Below are 9503 nucleotides of genomic sequence, written 5' to 3'. Positions count from 1 at the left end.
AACTAACTCATATTGCAAGAAATACAAGAAGAATTCGCATCCTTGCTATTTTATCTGCAAAAACGAAAAATCACTGGTAGTGTGCCAAAATAAAAGCTTGCAGTAGTCACAATGTGACGAAGCAGCCAAGCTGAAATGTTTGTCCCCATACAGGGTCATGTAGTATTCAACTTGAGGTACAGTAAACACAACGGCAACCCTGGCAGAAATTTTTCTTAAAAAATTTTCTAAATTTGTAGTTTTTGACTAGCTTTAGCGTATGGACTTTCGCTTTGGAGTGGGTAGGCACGTAGCGTACATTCATGAACAGTTCGTCGGGCCAGCTCCTGTCTCGAGCCGCACACGAATACACGAATACAAGGATACTCAACGTAGCTAGTTGTCATTTCCTTTCTTTCCGTCTAAATATTTTGTATATTTTTAATATTAGGTTTCCTTCAAGCTATTGAAATGTTCGATACGCTCGCTAGCCGGTCCTTGTCAGAGCACGCATGTGACATTATGTTCGGAATGCACAAAACTGAACACAAATTAAATTATTTTGTTTGGAATCATCTTTCCATGGCAGGTTCCAGGTTGTATAAGTCAATGCCCCGGTAGCCCTATCACACGGTACCAAACTTTTCCTGTGAGTCAGGGTGGCTTTATTAAAGAACTTATAAATTAGCACGTTACATTTAGTAATACTGTTCTATGAGTCCTTACTCATAAAATTTTGATGTTAGCACTTAATTACTGATTGTTTTCCCCAACTCCGCCCAGTGCCTGGGAGCCAAGCACAAAGGATACGATCATCATAAAAATTTATGGCTGCACAGGTCATAATGTACTGTACTTATAAGTAAATTTGCCCTCTTTTTTTCTGCAGATTCAGCATACTAACGGTAAAAACATTTTTGAATTTGTATCAGTGCTTTATAAAACTAAATCTTATTTTTATGCACGCCCCGCTATGGTGGTCTAGTGGCTAAGGTACTCGGCTGCTGACCCACAGGTCAGGGGATTGAATCTCGCCTGCGGCGGCTGCATTTCCGATGGAGGCGGCAATGTCTTAGGCCCGTGTGCTTAGATTAGGGTGCACGTTAAAAAACCCAAGGTGGTCGAAATTTCCGGAGCTCTCCACTACGGCGTCTCTCATAATCATATGGGGTTTTGGGACGTTAAACCCAACAAATCCAATCCATATTTTTATGCACCAGCCAGCGTAATTTTTTTCATTTTATTCGCATTGGTTTCAGACTCCCCAGGTGGGATACGTACTATCACTCGTTGGTCCATTGGATGTTAAACTGTACCAAATCCCTTTCATTACCAATGCAAGGCACAATTTGAAATCATGTTTGAAGATATATACTTGAATCATGCAAAAAAAAATTGTCGGCACATTTGTTAAATGGCCTTCTGCAAGGGCATTCAGAAGAGATATATGTAATAATTATCATAGCTTTAGATGCCTCGCAATCTGATGAGAAATCTATCAATGGCCTTTTCTCTGAAACTTTCAACTGGTTCTTTTCACAAAGACTACCAGATTGCTTGTCAGTATATTTTTGCAGAATTTGTGGCGGTGAATATGGTTTTGAGAAAACCCAGCCCACCAGCCTGAAATCTGGCCATAGTTACGGATTCGTTATCTTCGTGTTCGGCCCTCACATGCCACAGTGACTAGCATGTATCACGCACGTTGAATTTTCTGGCCCCAGCTCGTATAACTTTAATCCGGTTGATCTGGGTTGATTGATCGATTGATCGGACGCTCTCGAGAAATCCGCTCTCAGAGGTCCGGTATTTTCAATTATTCCCACTTCATCACTCATACTACATGGCAGATTTCGAAGGCGTGCCACAATTAAAGTCTCAGGTAAAGCATAATCGCTCTTTTAAGTGATCGACACCTTTTGTTCTCTTGGCGTAGGAAGTTCTGGTCGACACGCAAAAGAGAAATCATTTTTGTGAAATTACACTGTATAGTGGCAAAACTAAATTACTACATTCATGAAGCTGGTATGCCTTTTTCCCCTTTTTGTAGATTCTGTAACAAGGATGCTACATCCGAGCATTATTTTTTATTGTGTACTACTTTCTAGTCGCTGAAAAAAACATTCTTGAAGCTGCTTTTAATTGAATCAGATTGGATTTCATTATTTCTAATAGTCTCTTGTTGGGAGCCTCCTCATTAGGTCACTGTCACCAGGTTGTCTGTTCTGCTGTACAAAGATTGTTAATCGAATCAAGGCGGTTTTGAATGCAAATCTCTAAGCTAGTAAGATTTACTTTCCTCTAACCTTTTTTCAATTCATTAAATTTAAAAGTAATATGTGATCCGCTAGCTAAATAATCGTTTCTTGGCCGATTCCTCAGAGTGGGTAAGAGCCATTCGTTTAGGCTTCCATCATCATCGTGACTGAGGAGCAGAGCCTGCCAGGGCCATCTCAGGCGTAGGTGAGTGCTTACCCACGCGATATCCTGGCAACAGCAAAGCAGTTCCAGTTCCAGGAAAACAGTGCCTTAGAAAGAACTCACGCTAGAATTACGCGACCACTGCTACGCCTAATCATGGACTCGCAGCTGAACATAAAGGCGCCGAAGAAGAAGACAGTCGGTACGCTGGACGATATCTTGGTGAGCGCTATGAATGTGATTGAAGAGAACGCCGCCGAGAACGTACCCTCTAGCCAGGTTGAGGACCTTATCCAAGATTTGACCCTCGCCAGACAAGCTTCGCACGAGTATTTGAAGAAACTCAAAGCGAACCTAGAGGATATGCATAGGGACAACTACCTTCTGCGCAAGGAGATATCCAAATTACAGATTCGCTTAAGCATGCTGCGAGAGGCACCAAGTGCAGACAACTACCGTGCATGTACACCAGCCTCCACCCTTTCATCCTCCCCCAACGGGGGTTACGAGGAAAAAATCTTGATCGAACGACCAGATTTGGCATCAATGGACATCTCCCAGATAGCAGAAAATGGCGAGTCACTGTTGAGCTTGAATTCGTTGACTCCCCTAGTCGAAGAACTTCGTGAACGTCCGGCACCCGATAACTACTACGGCGTCGAAAGCGTCCCAGGCTCATCACAGCACGCTGCTGGACTGGTGACTCCATCTTTTTGTCAGGCTGAAACCAACTAGCTTGGCTGAAAGTGGTCCAATGAGAGGTCACCGAAGATCTTGAACGCGTGTATGCTCTCAACGATCGAGCAGGACATGGGCACCGAGACCATCAATATCTTTAGTGATGAAGTCTGAAGAGGGCGGAGAGTGTGAAACGTTCATACTTAAATAAAGTTAAACTGGTCTTTCTTATCCCGTGCGCAATTTTCCTATTCTTCCTCTCTGTTATCCTATACAGCTAAGTAATCGACCGAGATAAGAAAACTTCGCAATCCTAATAAAAGTGGTAAAGATTTCAACTTTTAGTGCAACTTTCTCAACTACTAAAACAAAATCCTAGCAAGTTCTGGACGTCAGTATCGCCTAATACGACGGGTAATACCTGTTTTAAGATAACCGATGCTATAACTAATGCCACTGTTGCCGTTGAGAACGCTTTCGACTAGCACTTCGAATCTGTCTTCACCATCGATAACCATGTAGTTCGAAAGCTTAGCGATGTTTGCTAAGCCTAATATATTGGAAATTATTGCAATGAATTGACACGGTATTCAAAACCTTATCTTGAAATTAGGTAATAAAATGTGTATCAATTCTGATGGCTTCCCTAATTCTTTTGTGGCATAATATGCTTCATCAAGAGGCCAAGACCATAGCTTATTTTTTAGGTGTCCTTGCATTCAGGTGTACTACCACGTCCATTGAAATCTCCCAAAGTACTTATCTCGCATAAATAATATGACAAACAAGTATTTCCTAATACAAATCAATATCTCTTACACCTTATTCTTGCAAGATATTAGACCACGTCATTCACAAACATATGTTCGAATTCCTTCACTATAACAATATACTATTTATTAGCTCAGCATGGTTTCTGTCGTGCTTACAGAAGGCGGATTATTAGTGAGGCTTGGCGGCGCAAGGGCCGTAGTTGACCAAAGGGCGCATTATGTTTCTTGGGTATGTGTCAGTGATGACTGTATTATTATTCTAGTAACATCTCAGCATGCTTTGCATCACGGTTATAGGCCTGTAACACAATTGGTAGGTTTAATGCAAGACGCTCTTTTTTTCCTAAGCCTAAGTAACCAGACAGATGCCCTGTTGATCAATTTTGCTGAAGCGTTGAACTCCGTCATTCACTATAAGGTAGTGTTAAGCAAAACGCCATTTTATATGAGCCTCGAATTGTTTCTTGGGTAAGAAGTTTTCTTTACTTGAGCTCACAGTCGTCTCTTTCGGTTCGATAGCTTTGAACTCCGTCATTCACTATAAGGTAGTGTTAAGGAAAACGCCATTTTATATGAGCCTCGAATTGTTTCTTGGGTAAGAAGTTTTCTTTACTTGAGCTCACAGTCGTGTCTTTCGGTTCGATAGACTCATCTCCTAATGATGTCGATTCCAATGTTTATGAGGGGTCTGTATTAGGCGCTTTAGTATTTTCACCCTTAATTATTAATTTATTCTGTAGGATATTATCTAAAATCGAAATCTACAATGACAACAACACACTCCATGGAACTACACATTCTATACACTCAATATTCATTTATTTGTTAGATTTGCATACACAGATACACAAGGACACAGAGGAAAGACGGAGAGAGCAAGCTGGCCACTGCCACCTGGAGGGGCACAACGCCTGCTCACTCTTCGGGGGGAGGAAAGAAAGAGAGGAAACAAAGAATATATGGGAGAGAGAGATGAAGAGAGCAATAGAGGAAGAAAGAGAGGAGGAGGAAGAAAGAAAAAATGACGTAGACTTCGACAAATATAATAAAAAAATAAAAATATTATTAAAAATACAAAAAATAATCAAAAGAATAATAAAAAGACACCCTCTAAATGGGTGGCCAGGTCCACTTGGTTCATAAATGTAACAAGAGCTCGGTGGGCCTGGTAGCGTCGGGAAACACTACCACCCGGAAAGAGGTAGTCGTCTAAGGTCGCGCACTTGAGTCCTAGGAATTTATATTTCTTAATCAGCAAAGACCGCTGCGCAGAAAATGTGGGACAGTGCACTACGAGATGTTTAAGTGTTTGGCAGAAGCCACAAGCTGCGCACAACGGGCTGTCCACACGCCCTTGGCGGTGTAATCGTTTACGCTCCAGCAGAGAGCCAACTCTTAGTTTGTACAACAGCGCTCAGGAACTACAAGGTAAGCCACGGCCACGAACACGGGGAGAGAACGATCCATTCGCCACACGCTGGTATAGGTGCTGCTATAGGAGGTGTCGGCGTATAAGCAGACGAGTGTTGTCTATCGTACATAGAATTCCCGGACAATCACAGTCATCATGGTTGCATGACAAAGCAAGGCGATTCGCTTCCTCATTGCCCGCGATATCCACGTGCGAAGGTACCCACTGTGCAGCTAGGCATACGCCACGTGACATAATATTGTTAATGGATTCCATGATGCTGCTCAGAATAGGGCTGTCGGTCTTCTTGCTGGTGAGTCTGCTAAGTGCACCACGAGAGCCGGTGAGGATGACAATCTTTGATGCTGGTAGTTCTTCTTGTACGTACTAATGGGCGACATATATCGCTGCTAGCTCAGCTGTCACCGACAATGAGAGGTGCGGTATTTTAAACAACCGCCTGATATTGGTTGAAGGGCAGAAGAAAGCTGCAGATGCGCTCAGGCCATCGCTGCGTACAGAATCGTCCGTAAATACTTTTACATAGTCTTCAAAGTTGTCAAATACGTTTGAATCGGCTAATTGGTATAGTTCCGAAACACGTTGGTTACAATTTTTGCGTATTCCAGGAATTGAGAGATGGCTAGGGAAGGTACATAGCCTGTGCTCTGTCGATGTTGGCAACTGAACAGTTTCTCCGGAATCGCCAGTAATGTCATTGGACAAAGCCGCCAATTTACCCATTCGAGAAAGTGGGGGCTGTAGCAGACTGTTAGTAGTGTCTTGCCATGTGGGGCTTGGTTCAGGCGCTCAATATAATGTCGCGCTCTCTGGTCAGCTTGCACTTTAGCGGCAACTGCTGTGTTTCAGCCAGTAGTGGGATGGATTGTGCTTCACGAGGTAAGCCAAACAGTACTCGGAAGGCAACACGATGATCTCGTTCCACCTGGGACATTAAAGCAGGCGGCACATTCAAGACTGGCAAAGCATACATCACGCAAGAGAGTACAGTTGATTGGTACACCTGAAGTGCCGTCTGCTGATCAATGCCCTCACCCCTAGTAGTCAAGGTGGCTACATACTTGAACAGGGACAGCGCTTTTTGGCCTCACATGTTTAGCAGCAGGGCGCCAAGAAAGGCGATCATCGATGATTGTACCCAGGTAGCGATGTTGGTGTACCCACTGTATTGGTGTGTCTCCGAGGTAAAGCCTGCTAAGGCTTTGACAAGCGCTTTGCCTTGGATGATACGCGATGGCAGCTGACTTCGCAGGTGAAACCTGCAGGCCAACTTCCACCAAGTATTCTGAAGTTGCATTCAGAGATCCACGAAGCCGTGGACCATGGCACGAAGCCGTGGACCATGGTTCGTGGTATATTGGATTCAGAGATCCAATATACCACGAAGCCGTGGACCATGGTGTGACGGACCCTTGACCCAGAGTGCGATTTCATCAGCATAAATCGCTATGCCTATAGGAAAGTCACATTTTTGCGGTAATCAGCATGGAAGTCCAGCAAATACGCTGTTAAAGAGAAGCGGTCACAAGACGCTGCTTTGCGGGACGCCACATTTAACAGCGTGAGGATGACTCGGTACTTCTCTAATGCGTACTTTCATTCTGCATTCAGATAGAAAATCACGAAGCAAGTGCAACAGACGACCTTAAATTCCTCTATTCATGAGTGCACAAATAATCACCTTATGTGGCATCGAGTCAAACGCTTGCTGTATATCAAGAAATAGAACATACGTTGAATGTCTGTTTGCTCGAGCAGATTCAAGCGATGATACAAGATCTGCTATCCTGTCGAGGGCTGAACGTTGGCAACGAAATCCGCTCATGACATCAGGGAAGAAAGTAAGCTCCTGTAATCTGGCGTCCAGACGAAACAACACCATACGTTCAATCAGCTTTGTAACATTAGAAGTTAGTGATATTGGTCCGTATGACTTCGGGAGTTGTACAGAGCGACCAGGCTTTAAAACTGGCTTCATCACAGACAATTTCCATTAGCAAGAATCAGATAAAATACTTTGATGAAAGACTTCATCAATGTTTCACAAAGCTTCGTACGTAACACCATCTTTCGCCTAGGGTGGTGCTATGGTAACAGAGGCTAAGTGTATGAAGTAGCTCTGCCACGGTAAATTCTGCCTCATCCATCTCACATGAAGGTCCATATAAAATTGGTACGGAACGATGACTGGCGTTGTCTTTTGACATAGGACAGGTTAAAATATTGGCAAAATCTTCCGCAAGAATTTTCGGAGACCGTCCAGTTGAGATGCACAATGCTTTTGTTGGGTTCTTCCAGACCTCAGGTGTTCGGAGAGCCTTCAATATGCGCCATACACTCCCAAAACCACTCGCCATATGCAACTAGCTACACATTGCGACCCAGCTTCTTCGACGAAGTTGTTTTGTTTGCCGCCTAATGGCTGAATCTAAGCGGCTATAAAGTGTCCTATCAGAGCCTCTTTTGGAACGCTGAGCCGTCCTGTAAGCACGTCGTCGACAGCCACGTTGTCTCAAGAGCTTTAGGTCAGGGTTTCGCTTGTCTACGCTTCACAGCCATCGTACTGTGGCTTGCTGCAGACATTCACCCACTAGTTTTAACAGGTTATCGTGTGATGGCGCCCCCGCAATCAGCTGACGGAACTTGTCCCAATTTGTCACTGTGTAGGCAGCACTCTTGCTTCTAGGAGAATTCTCTGGAACCAGCCGCATGGGCAGGTGATCTGAACCCCATGGGTCAGCCTCGCTTGACCAAGCAAGACACACATTTCTCGTTTATATGGAGAGATCAATGGTGGATTGCTCCTTTCCTCTGCCGACAAATGTGGATGAGCCATCATTAAGGGTCTGCAGATCATGTTTAGCAATAAGCGCATTGATTTCCACTCCCCGTTTGTTTTGTGGGCGACAACACAAACGAAGATGATGGGCATTGAAATCTTCACACAGCAGAATTGACGAGCCACAGCGAAATAGCAGGCACTCCAGCAATGTGATAACCGAAGATCGCGTTGACCAAAAATATATTCTTGCCAGAGTCGTAGTTGTGTTCCTTAGATTAACCGCAACTGCTACACATTCGAATTCGGCGTCGCAGAGGTCACTTGCGTGGATCACTGCGAAAGGAACATCAGATCATATGTACAATGACGCTTTCGAAACATTTCGTGGATGCGTGTTGTCTGCACACTGGAAAGATGCACACGCCATGACCGTACATCGGGTATTGCTGTGAACCCCCACGTAACCTGGAAGTCTGAGCTCGTCATTTCCCACATTGGTTTTTCGGAGAGCTCTAACATCCTGCGGACTCTGCGTCGCGAGGAGCCTAAAAACGGTATCAGAATGGCGCGTTTGGAGAGACCTGACGTTCCATTGCAGCACATAGGGATGGGACTTGCGACAGGTGTTCATGTTTTTAGTGAAGACGGTCGAGAACTGGAACGAGAGCCTCCAAGAGCTGTTGTGCGGCTATTGCTGGTGGCGTTTGACGACCAGCTATGAGAGATATGACGACGTTAACAAGCATCTTAAGCATGGTTACAAGTTGGGCATCATCGTTGGCTGGAGCCGTTTCTGGTGCCCTCTTTACAGTATTTTCTACTTCAGACATGGCCTTGGCGGAAGCTGGTTCCGAACCTTTATGGGGCGTGACCTTTGAGGAAGTTGTGTCGGACGGCATTGATGGTAGCGCCGGCCACGATGTTGCCGAAATGCTGAAATTGCGCCTCCCTTCGTCGCTTCGATTCGTTCTGACTGTACTATTCTTCGGAAGTACAGGTGCATCTTCAGTTGTGCCGTTGCCAGCTACTTGACGGGTGCTATGGCTAGGCGTCTTTTCTCGTGGTGCTTTCTTTTTAGCTTTCTCTTTCAGGACCATCCATTTTTTCTTTAGCTTGGGACATTCTTTGGCCGTTGCCAAGTGTTCATCATTACAGTTAGGGCAGCGAGATGTCGCACTGTTGCAAAGTTTTACGTTGTGATTTGCACCACATTTAGCTCAGACCACAACACTTGTGCAGAAACCATATACATGTCCAACCTTGAGACGTTTGCGGCATTTTAGAGGCTTTGGTATGAAAGGTTGGACTGGATACTGCACTAGTCCAGCCTTTATGTGACTAGATAGCTTTTCCCACCCGAAAAGAATCTTCACACACTTCGAAGAGCCAAGCCTTCGAGCACTGATGACTCTGCATGGTGGCGTGCAGACTATTACAC

This window comes from Rhipicephalus microplus, chromosome X (genome assembly GCF_043290135.1).
Source record: "Rhipicephalus microplus isolate Deutch F79 chromosome X, USDA_Rmic, whole genome shotgun sequence".
Classification (NCBI taxonomy): Eukaryota; Metazoa; Arthropoda; class Arachnida; order Ixodida; family Ixodidae; genus Rhipicephalus; species Rhipicephalus microplus.
Note: the sequence above shows the minus strand (reverse complement) of the source record.